Below are 12,053 nucleotides of genomic sequence, written 5' to 3'. Positions count from 1 at the left end.
ATGGTAAATGGTTTTACCTTTTGCAGGTTAACGAGGAAAATGAATCCAGAGGAGCTGGTTAAAATAGCTATGACTGTATTAATGGTTTTAATGAAGTTCTAGGAACATGCACCTTCTCTGATACATACACATGACTCACGGAAGTTTAATGAGCTGGGTTTCGTTTAGCTTTGGGCAGGTCTAGACTGGGAATTGGGCTTTAATCACTTAAGCAGTTCAGGTTGAATGACATTGAAGGCCAGTCTTCAAACGGTTGTGATTGTGCCTACCCCCTTTCTCATTCTCATTACCCTCTTGACTTCTGACACATTTTCTATCCATATCTGAACATGATTCAACTTGAGTTTTGAGGTTTTAACCCATACGTTTTCTTCCCTAGAGGCAATGGTTATAAAAAGCAATGGCATTTAAGCCAGGGATATGAAAGATCATGATTTTACTTGAATCAAGTTGGTAATCTTGTCATCCCGTTTACCAGAGTTTAGAGCTGGTGTTCTATTTCCTGTGGTCTACCAGTGGGAGGAAATGTTTTTCAGTCTGACCATCTCTTAATTGTAGTATGTGCCCTCTCTAAACTTGTAGGAAAAAATGCCAGAAGTAGAAAATCTTGAATATTTGGGTTTGAATAATAAGAGTCATGGCATTCACTAAGCACTAGGGTAGATGTAAGGTTATGAGATTGGACCATCTCTCTATCTCTTTCTCTCTCTCTCCCAAATGTGCTTCACAGTATTTCCTATCCCAATTCTAAAGATGAGGAAACAGGCCCAGAGAGGTAAAGGTTAAGGGCATTCAGTGGCAGAGATGGGATTTAGAACCTAGGCCTCCAGATCCTCCATCTCATAATACTCTTTCCACTAGGTCTTGCTGCCTTCTTCAAGATGATGTTTCTGAGATTGTATCTAACCTTTCTACAGCACATGTTGGGGACAGAAATATGGTCGGGGGAAAGAGGTGAATCTGCCCAGAATAACCCCCTGATTGTTTGGATTTCCACCTTCGGGACTCAGAGCCTACACTTAGCTCTAGAATGGTCAGTCCCAGGCCTATCTGTGAGTTTTAAATTTTCATGTCTAACCACCCACCCCTCATGTACTCACTGTAGTGCTGAGGCGGGAGGAGTCCCAAGTCAGCGTTCTGCCCTGGTGAACATGAGTAAAATGTCCCACCCTTGCATTTGTCATGGACCACTGAGGCTGGATCTGATTTGCCACCTGTAGCGCCTGCCACTGTGTTGTATTCTGTCCCTTGGTTTCATGATCTTCCTGAAATCTCTGCTCTGAAAGAACCCCATTGTGTGTAGTACCAGGCCGACGGGCCTTCTGCTGTACTGCCCAAATGCAGGGAGTATTTCATGATATCTTTAAAGACTATCTTCTTTTGCCTTTTTTAAAAATGATATTTGTTAACTGTCTACTCTGTACTAAGTGCTGGGGTAGATAATAATAATGGTAATAATTGTGGTATTTAAGTGCTTAGTATGTGCAAGGCACCGTACTAAGTGCTGGGGTAGATACAAGGTAATTAGGTTGAACACAGTCCCAGTCTGAGACAAGGGCTCACAGTCTTAATCCCCATTTCACAAACGAAGTAACAGGCACAGAGAAGTTAAATGACTTGCCCAAGGTCACACAGCAGACAAGCAGCAGAGCTGGCATTAGAACCAGGTCCCTTCGGGCCCGTGCTCTACCCACTAGGACACACTGCTTTGTTTGGAATTCCCTCATTTTTCTCATCAGCCAGCTTTGATTCTGGTGGACTTTGAATTCTTTTTGTGGAGCGATCAACTACCCCCCTCCAAGTTTGAGAAGACTAAAGTGGAGTAAGTATAGGCCAGCCCAAATCTGGTCTACAGTTTTGTGACCCACTGTGGTTTGGGTCTTGAGCACCTATGAGCCCCCTCCCAGACTGAGCCCCCTTTTTCCTCTCCTCCTCCCCATGCCCCCTGCCCCACCTCCTTCCCCTCCCCACAGCACCCGTATATATGTTTGTACAGATTTATTACTCTTTATTTTACTTATAAATAGTTACTATTCTATTTATTTTGTTAATGATGTGCATGTAGCTTTACTTCTATTTATTCTGATGACTTGACACCTGTCCACATGTTTTGTTCTGTTGTCTGTCTCCCCCTTCTAGACTGTGAGCCCGTTGTTGGGTAGGGACTGTCTCTATATGTTGCCAACTTGTAATTCCCAAGCGCGTAGTACAGTGCTGTGCACACAGTAAGTGCTCAATAAATACGATTGAATGAATGAATGAATGATTTGACACCTGTCCACGTCTTCTGTTGTCTGTCTCCCCCTTCTAGACTGTGAGCCCATTGTTGGGTAGGGACCGTCTCTATATGTTGCCAATTTGTACATCCCAAGTGCTTAGTACAGTGCTCTGCACACAGTGCTCAGTAAATACGATTGAATGAATGAATGATTAGGGTAAATTTCACAGAAGCCCCAGACAAATCCCCCATAAGGATCTGATGTTGTCTCAGTTTCCCCACCTGTAGCCCCAGATTAATACCTTCCTCTCTCACGGCTGCTGGTAGAATAAACAAGGTCCTATATATGAAAATGTTTCGAACCCTTTAAAGGAAAGGTACAAGGCATACTCAACCACCTAGTTACACTTCTCAGGTCTTCAAAAACATCTTAATTCAATTTATTGCTTGGTGGATTGGAAAAGTGATTCACCACTTATAGGCAGTAGCACTTTGTATTTGACACTCCTCTGCATTGCTATTTAAAGAGGAGGAAACCAAGAGTGTCAACCTGATTGCCTTGTACCTACACCAGTGCTTAGTACAGTGGCTAGCACATGCTTAGAACAGTGCCCAGTGCTTAGAACAGTGCTTTGCACACAGTAAGTGCTTAATAAATGCTATCATGATTATTATAGTAATCCCTTAAATAATATTACAAAACAAAAAAGTTGTGGCCCAAATTGAAAGCTTTTACAATCCAGCCTCCATCACCAGACAATTCTCCTACAACCTTTATCTCTCAACCCAAGTTTCTACTTAATATCTTAAAAAATAAACTTCAAGTAGAGGGCTTCAGTTCCACTGCACTGAACATTAAAGGCTGTTAAGTTGTTGTGGGCAGGGAACATGTCTGCTAATTCTGTTGCATTGTACTCTGTCGAGCACTTAGTACAGCACTTAGAACAGTGCTTTGCACATAGTAAGTGCTTAATAAATGCCATCATTATTATTATTACAGTGCTCTGCACATAATAAGCACTAAATAAATACCATTGTTTCCTTATCTGTAAAACGAGGATTTAATTCCTTTTTTCCCACACCTTTAGATGGTCAACCCCGTGGCTTTAAATTTAAATTCCTCAAGACTTGCTTTTTAAATGAAGAATCAACAGAGTAATAAAAGCCTCGATAAGACTATATACCTAAGACTATGTATAGAGAAGCAGCGTGGCTCAGTGGAAAGAGCACGGGCTTTGGAGTCAGAGGTCACGGGTTCAAATTCTGGCTCTGCCAATTGTCAACTGTGTGACTTTGGGCAAGTCACTTAATTTCACTGGGCCTCAGATACCTCATCTGTAAAATGGGGACTAAGACTGTGAGGCCCCTGTGGGACAACCTGATCACCTTGTAACCTCCCCCAGCACTTAGAACAGCGCTTTGCTCATAGTAAGCACTTAATAAATGCCACCATTATTATTACCTTTTTGCTTCAAAAATGCTAAAGTACTGGGGCAAAAATAGTCTTTCAGTACAGTGTAGCCTTTGAAAATACACTGTACCATACTCTTCAAAAAAATGGACATTTTCAATTTTGCACAGCTTCAAAGTTTAATAATAATACTTGTGGTATTTGTTAAGCACTTACTGTGCGCCAAGCACCGCACCAAGCGCTGGGGTAGATACAAGGTCATCAGGTTGTCCCACGTGGGGCTCACAGTCTTAATCCCCATTTTACAGATGAGGTAACTGAGGCACAGAAAAGTGAATCGGCTTGCCCAAGGCCACACATCAGACAAGTGGCGCAGCTGGTATTAGAACCTTCGTCCTCTGACTCCAAAGTCTGGGCTCTTACCACTAAGTCACAATGTTTCTCTAAAGTTTGTATCCACCCCAGCGCTTAGTACAGTGCCTGGCATATTGGAAGCCCTTGACAAATAAATATCATCATTATTATTATTATTATTCCCAGCCCAGAGGCTCGATGGCCCTTGCTTCTTTCCTGCTCCCTTTTTGGCCTGTATCTCTCCCTTGGCTCTAGCTTGGTAGGTGCCCTGTACAATGGCTAGCATATAGTAAGCCCTTAAATAATATTACAAAACAAACAAAAAAGTTCTGACCCAACTTGAAAGCTTTTACAATCCAGCCTCCATCACCAGACAATTCTCCTACAACCTCGATCTCTCAGCCCAAGTTTCTACTTAATATCTTAAAAAATAAACTTCAAGTAGAGGTGTGCATCGGAGTTGATAATAATAATAATGGCATTTATTAAGCGCTTACTATGTGCAAAGCACTGTTCTAAGCGCAGGGGAGTTTACAAGGTGATCAGGTTGTCCCACGTGGGGCTCACAGTCTTCATCCCCATTTTACAGATGAGGGAACTGAGGCACAGAGAAGTGAAATGAGTTGCCCAAGGCCACACAGCAGACAAATGGTGGAGTGGGGATTAGAACCCATGACCTTCCGGCTCACAGGCCCAGCCTCTATCAGACCTCTCAGCCCGTCCCTTTTATTATTATAATAATTATTATTATTCTTGTTAAGCACTCACTATGTGCCAAACACTGTTCTAAACGCCAGGGTAGATACAAATAAATCGGTTTGGACGCTCAATCTCCATTTTACAGATGGGGGAACTGATGCTCCACCACTTGTCTGCTGTGGGACCTTGGGCAAGTCGTTTCACTTCTCCGTGCCTCAGTTGCCTCATCTGTAAAATGGGGATTAAGACTGTGAGCCTCACGTGAGACTTCATTGACTCATTCGTATTTTATGAGCGCTTACTATGTGCAAAGCACTGTACAGAGCATTCGGGAGAGGACAATACAACAGAGACATTTTTGCCAAGAGCCCCTGGACTCTCCTTGCCATTAACCTCTTTGATCTGATTTGACTGACCTATGGACAATTCATTCTTCTGCCTATTTTATGGTCACTTCTGCATGTTAATTGTTAACTGCTCCCTGTGATGTCATCATCTGCTAATTTTATTCCCATCGAATGTTAATTGTTAACGTCTCTCGATGTCATCACCTGCTTATCTTACTGCCATCACCTGTCCACATGTTTTGTTCTGTTGTGTCTCCTCCTTCTAATAATAATAATAATGATGATGATGGCATTTGTTAAGCGCTTACTATGTGCAAAGCACTGTTCTAAGCGCTGGGGTGGTTATAAGGTGATCAGGTTGTCCCACAGGGGGCTCACAGTTTTAATCCCCATTTTACAGATGAGGTAACTGAGGCCCAGAGAAGCGAAGTGACTTGCCCAAAGTCACACAGCTGACACTTGGCAGAGTCAGGATTTGAACCCATGACCTCTGACTCCAAAGCGCGGGGTCTTTCCACTGAGCCACGCTGCTTCTAGACTGTGAGCCCCTTGTTGGGTAGGGACTGTCTCTATATGTTGCTAACTTGTACTTCCCAAACGCTTAGTACAGTGCTCTGCACACAGTAAGCGCTCAATAAATACGATTGAATGAATGAATGAACAATAAGTAAGCACAGTCCCTGCCCACAAAGGGACTCTGCCTGATCTGATTATCTTGTAAAATAATAATAATAATGGCATTTGCTAAGCACTTACTATGTGCTAGGCACTGTACTAAGCCCTGAGGTAGATACAAACAAATGGGGTTGGACACAGTTCCTGCCCCACGCGGGACTCCCGACTCAAACTTCATTTTCCAGATGAGGTAACTGAGGCACAGAGAAGTGGAGTGATTTGCCTCAGGTCACCCAGCAGGTAAGTAGCAGAGTCGGGATTAGAACCCATGACCTTAAAACTCCCAGTCCCGTGCTCTAAGCAGCATGACTTAGTGGAAAGAGCCCGGGTTTGGAACTCAGAGGTCGTGGGTTCTAATCCCCGCTCCTCTGTCTGCTGTGTGACCTTGGGAAAGTCACTTCACTTCTCTGGGCCTCAGTTCCCTTATCTGGAAAATGGGGATTGAGACTGTGAGCCCCACGTGGGATCGCCCCCAGTGCCTAGAACAGTGCTTGGCACATAGTAAGCGCTTAACAAATACTATCAACTTGTTGCCAACTTGTACTTCCCAAGCGCTTAGTACAGCGCTCTGCACACAGTAAATGCTCAATAAATACGATTGATGATGATGATCATCATCATCATCTAATCCACTATGCCATGCTGTTCTGCCCCAGCACTCAGTACAGTGCCTGATTCAGAGAAGCAGTGTCGCTTAGTGGAAAGAGCCCGGGCTTGGGAGTCAGAGGTCGTGGGTTCTAATCTCGCTTCTGCCACTTGTCAGGTGTGTGACTTTGGGCAAGTCACTTAACTTCTCTGGGCCTCAATTCCCTCATCTGTAAAATGGGGCTGAAGCCTGTGAGCCCTATGTGGGACACCCTGATTACCTTGAATCTACCCCAGCGCTTAGAACAGTGCTTGGCACGTAGTAAGCGCTTAACAAATGCCGTTATTATTATTATTATCCCCCTGCCTTACCTCCTTCCCCTCCCCGCAGCACCTGTATATATGTATCTATGTTTGTACGTATTTATTTCTCTATTTATTTTACTTGTACATATTTATTATTTTTATTTTATTATTTTATTGTTATTTTATTTTATTTTGTTAGTATGTTTGGTTTTGTTCTCTGTCTCCCCCTTTTAGACTGTGAGCCCGCTGTTGGGTAGGGACTGTCTCTATGTGTTGCCGACTTGTACTTCCCAAGCGCTTAGTCCAGTGCTCTGCACACAGTAAGCGCTCAATAAATACGATTGATTGATTAATTGATTGATTATTCTATTTTATTTTGTTAATAAGTCTTGCTTTGTTGTCTGTCTCCCCCTTCTAGACTGTGAGCCTGCTGTTGGGTAGCGACCGTCTCTATATGTTGCCCACTTGTGCTTCCCAAGCGCTTAGTCCAGTGCTCTGCACACAGTAAGCGCTCAATAAATGCGATTGATTGATTAATTGATTGATTATTCTATTTTATTTTGTTAATATGTCTTGCTTTGTTGTCTGTCTCCCCCTCTAGACTGTGAGCCCGCTGTTGGGTAGGGACTGTCTCTATATGTTGCCCACTTGTACTTCCCAAGCTCTTAGTTCAGTGCTCTGCACACAGTAAGTGCTCAATAAATACGATTGAATGAATGAATGAAGCGCTTAACAAATACCATCATTATGATCCAAAAAAAAAAAACCAAAAACGGCAAAGCAGCAGTTGCATTGAGCGGCTCACGTGGCCTCCGGAATTAGGGAGAGGTGGGGCAAAAATAAAACCTTGGCGAGGTGCTTTGCAACCCTCCCTCCTGCTGTAATAATTACTTGCCCACCTTGGACTCGTTAGTTTAGCACAGGTCAATTTCCGAGGTGAAGCTGGAAAATGCCTTGGGTGCTTCCAGCTTGGGTCTGGGGAATTGATGGGCCAGTTTTTTCCAGCAGCATTCCCGAGAGGACCTGTTTCAAGTCCCCAGCAGGTGGGATAATAATAATAATAATAATATCTATTAAGCGCTTACTATGTGCAAAGCACTGTTCTAAGCGCTGGGGAGGTTACAAGGTGATCAGGTTGTCCCACAGCGGGGGGTTCACAGTCTTAATGAGAAGCAGCGTGGCTCACTGGAAAGAGCACGGACTTGGGAGGCAAAGGTCATGAGTTCAAATTCCGCCTCTGCCACTTGTCAGCCGTGTGACTTTGGGCAAGTCATTTCACGTCTCTGTGCCTCAGTTCCCTCATCTGTGAAATGGGGATTAAGACGGTGAGCCCCACATGGGACAATCTCACCTCATCATGTTGTATCCTTCCAAATGCTTAGAACAGTGCTTTTCACATAGTAAGCGCTTAACAAATGCCACTATTATTATTATTAATCCCCATTTTACAGATGAGGGAACTGAGGCCCAGAGAAGTTAAGTGACTAGCTGACCTTTTAGACTGTGAGCCCACTGTTAGGTGGGGACTGTCTCTATATGTTGCCAATTTGTACTTCCCAAGCGCTTAGTAGAGTGCTCTGCACATAGTAAGCGCTCAATAAATACGATTGATGATGACAGTTGGCGGAGCTGGGATTTGAACCCATGACCCCTGATTCTAAAGCCCAGGCTCTTCCCACCGAGCCACGCTGCTTCTCTGGATAAATTCAGTGGCCCCAGGTGCTTAATCTTTATGCCACCATTTTACCAACGGGGTGGCGAGCGAAAAAGGGAAGGTGAAGGTGAGTTCCTAAAGGGCGGAGGCTGATTTTTCCATTAACCGCCTAGTAGCACCCAGTGATGCCTATTTGGGTGTTCAGTACTTGTGATTAGATAATAAGGAAAATGATAGATTGGGAGGGCCACGTGGAGCAAAGTCCGTGTCGGCCCCGATTGTCTTGTCTCCTCCCCCGTGCTTCGTATACAGTGCTTCGCACATAGTAAATGCCACGGTTATTATTAGAACTGCAAGATTGGAACAGGAGCCCTGTGATGATGACACAGCTCCCCGTGATGGTTTGTGTTCAAGCTTCTGATGTCATGCTTGCAGGTTCCGGGGAAATGTGAATCGTGTGGGGACTAAGGGATTAGAATAATAATTGTCACTGTATTTGTTAGTGCTAACTATGTGTCAAGCACTGAGGCAGCGTAGCCTCCCAAGCGCTTAGTACAGTGCTCTGCACACAGTGAGCGCTCAATAAATATCATCAATCATCAACTGTATTTATTGAGCGCTTACTGTGTGCAGAGCACTGTACTAAGCGCTTGGGAAGTACAAGTTGGCAACATAGACAGTCCCTACCCAACAGTGGGCTCACAGTCCAAAAGGGGGAGAAAGAGAACAGAACCAAACATACTAACAAAATAAAATAAATAGACTAGAATATGTACAAGTAAAATAAATATGATTGAATGAATGATAGAGCATGGGCCTCGGAGTCAGAAGGTTGTGGGTTCTAATTCCGCCTGCGCCATTTGCTGTGTGACCTTGGGCAAATTGCTTTAACTTCTGTGTGCCTCCGTTTCAATAGAAATAAATTCTATTTATTTTATTTTGTTAATATGTTTGGTTTTGTTCTCTGTCTCCCCGTTCTAGACTGTGAGCCCACTGTTGGGTAGGGACTATCTCTATGTGTTGCCAATTTGTACTTCCCAAGCGCTTAGTACAGTGCTCTGCATACAGTAAGTGCTCAATAAATACGATTGATTGATTCCCCCATAATAATAATGATGGCATTTGTTAAGCGCTTACTATGTGCAGAGCTCTGTTCTAAGTGCTCCCCCATCTGTAAAATGGAGATTAAGAGTGTAAGCCCTGTGTGGGACAGGGACTGTGTCCAACCTGATTATCTTGTATCTACCCCAGCATTTAGAACAGTGCCTGGCACATAGTACATGCTTAACAAATACCATTATTATTATTATTATCACTGGGATAGAAAAAAAATCAGGTTATACTGGGTGGGGCTGACAGGACTTCATAGGTCTTTGAGGGGACCTCCACCAGTTTAATGGGTTCCAGAGAGAGCTCTGACATGGTTCAGACCGGATCCCTTTGGGGCTAAGGAATTCACTGAAATTCCGGAACCAAGCTATATGACTTAAATACTAATAAGCCAAAGAAAACATCTTATCATCTTACCATCTTGTCATTGTGAGACAAGGAATAAAAAGGATTCATAAGGGTTATTTAATTCATTAATGCATACATTCAGTTGTATTTATTGAGTGCTTATTCTGTGCAGAGCACCGTACCAAAGTTTTTGAAGATTTATAGCTTTAATTTTTCTTTCCCTTGGCCTTCACTAAGATATTGCAATATCTCTTTTGCCTCAACAGAGGGCACTAAGTCTCTATTCATCTATGTTTATATTTGTAAAAAAAAATTAATAATGAAACTATTCTCTAACAACTAGACCACGCTGCTTCTTGCTGGACTTTGAGAAATCACCTAATCCCTTTTCTTGTCCCTAGACAGGACAACCTCTAAACCTTTTCAAACAATTGTGAATATGACATAAATACAAATAAGCCAAAGAAGAAATTTTATGAGATGGTAATGGAGAACACAAAGGAAAAAAGAAATTAAATGGGGATATGTAGCTTGACCAAGCAGCTCAAGAAAGTACTTTAATATATGGGCTATGAAAGCATATGTTGCGAGGTAGGGAAATAGCATATTTTGGTTCCAGAACTAATTGCTGATGCCTCTTAGGATGGCAACAAAAAATGCATGTGCAAGAAGTCTGAAAGCTCTCAAACTGTAACAGTTAAGATTTTCCCATTACATTTATAGTATTTTGCGAGAGAGTAGTTGAAATGGAGAAAACCGTAACAATGATATGTAATCATTTTTATAAAAGTGATTCCCACACCAGGAGAGCAGGACAGAAGCTTACATAAAAGTCTTATGCTTTTTGTATAGTACTTTAAAAGGAGTATTAATGTACTTGGTTCTGAAACAAAATTTGAGGAGCCCTTTTGCTCTTATAGCACTCAAGCCTGCCTTTGGACCTTTAAACTTTCCTGGTTTATTGTAGTGGAGTGTATTTGGTCTGTGCCCTTTAATTTTGGATTTGAGGTGTTGAATCCTTTCTTAAAATTCACTTTAATGGGAGTTGCATTTTGTGTGACAGAAATAACGTTTGCATTATTAACTGTATATTAGTATTTTCAATTTTACCTAAATCCTTGTTATCATGTCACATTTTGACCAGGACATGGCGGCAGAAATAATCCTTTCTGGATGCAGCGTGGATGCAGTGTCAGAAGAAGCAATCGTGTTCTTGCTGATTTATGCATGTGCTCAGCATTGGTCATGGTGAGTACCTCAAAGAGAAATTTCCTTAACTCAGGATTTCACCCCCACCACCACCCCCGCCCACCAAGAAAGGTTGGCAAGCACTGATTAGGCCACTGATTCAGTAATTTACTACAGTCAATTCTGGATTAGCAGTGATTATGGGGACCAGGAAAAATCCGAGCACTTTAGCCAATAATTTCAACCTTTGGCAGGCTACCAGAGTTGCTAACGAGGAACCACATCGATTGGCTTTGAGTTTCAGTTCCTTTCATTTTTCCTATCCATCTTCTGGTGAAAGCGCAGGTAAAAATGAAATGCCCAAAAGGTAGCCAGCAAGGAGGATATAGAAGGGAAGCCAGGGGTTTGGATGATCCAAGCTGGATAATGAACTACTAGATGTTGAAGAGTTGAATATAAATGCAGTCAGTTCTCTCATTTTGCAGTAGTTTTTACATTCTTGGAGAATCCCTTATTAAGGAAAATTTAGGTGGTTATACACAGCACACATTAATAATGGCATTTGTTAAGCGCTTACTATGTGCAGAACACTGTTCTAAGCACTGGCTGGGGGGGCGGGGGAGTACAGGTGATCAGGTTGTCCCATATAGGGCTCACAGTCTTAATCCCCATTTTACAGATGAGGTAACTGAGGCCCAGAGAAGTTAAGTGACTTGCCCAAAGTCACCCAGCTGACAAGTGGCGGAGCCAGGATTAGAACCCATGATCTCTGGCTCCCAAGCCTGTGCTCTTTCCACTGAACCACACTACTTCTCTTAAACCACACTATGCGTATGCATAACTTTCTTCCCACATTGCATTGTGTTCTCTTCAGGTACACATCTACAGCATATAGAACAAACTTGCATTTTGGGAGAACTGACTGTATTGTGTATTTGAAAGAAAGAAAGTGATACAGTTTCCAAAGGTGCCTCAGTTTCTGAGGGGAGTTTAAGGATATTGGGAGAATATGAGTCAAAGTGTTCCTTTGAACCAAGTCCAGGTTTAGCAGTGTGAGAGACAGTGTGATGTAATGGAAAGAGCCTATGTCTGAGAATCAGAAAATCTGGGGTCTAATCCCAGCTCTACTACCGGCCTGCTGAGTAGTTGCAGACAAGT

The sequence above is a fragment of the Tachyglossus aculeatus genome, chromosome 16 (assembly GCF_015852505.1).
Source record: "Tachyglossus aculeatus isolate mTacAcu1 chromosome 16, mTacAcu1.pri, whole genome shotgun sequence".
NCBI lineage: Eukaryota > Metazoa > Chordata > Mammalia > Monotremata > Tachyglossidae > Tachyglossus > Tachyglossus aculeatus.
Note: the sequence above shows the minus strand (reverse complement) of the source record.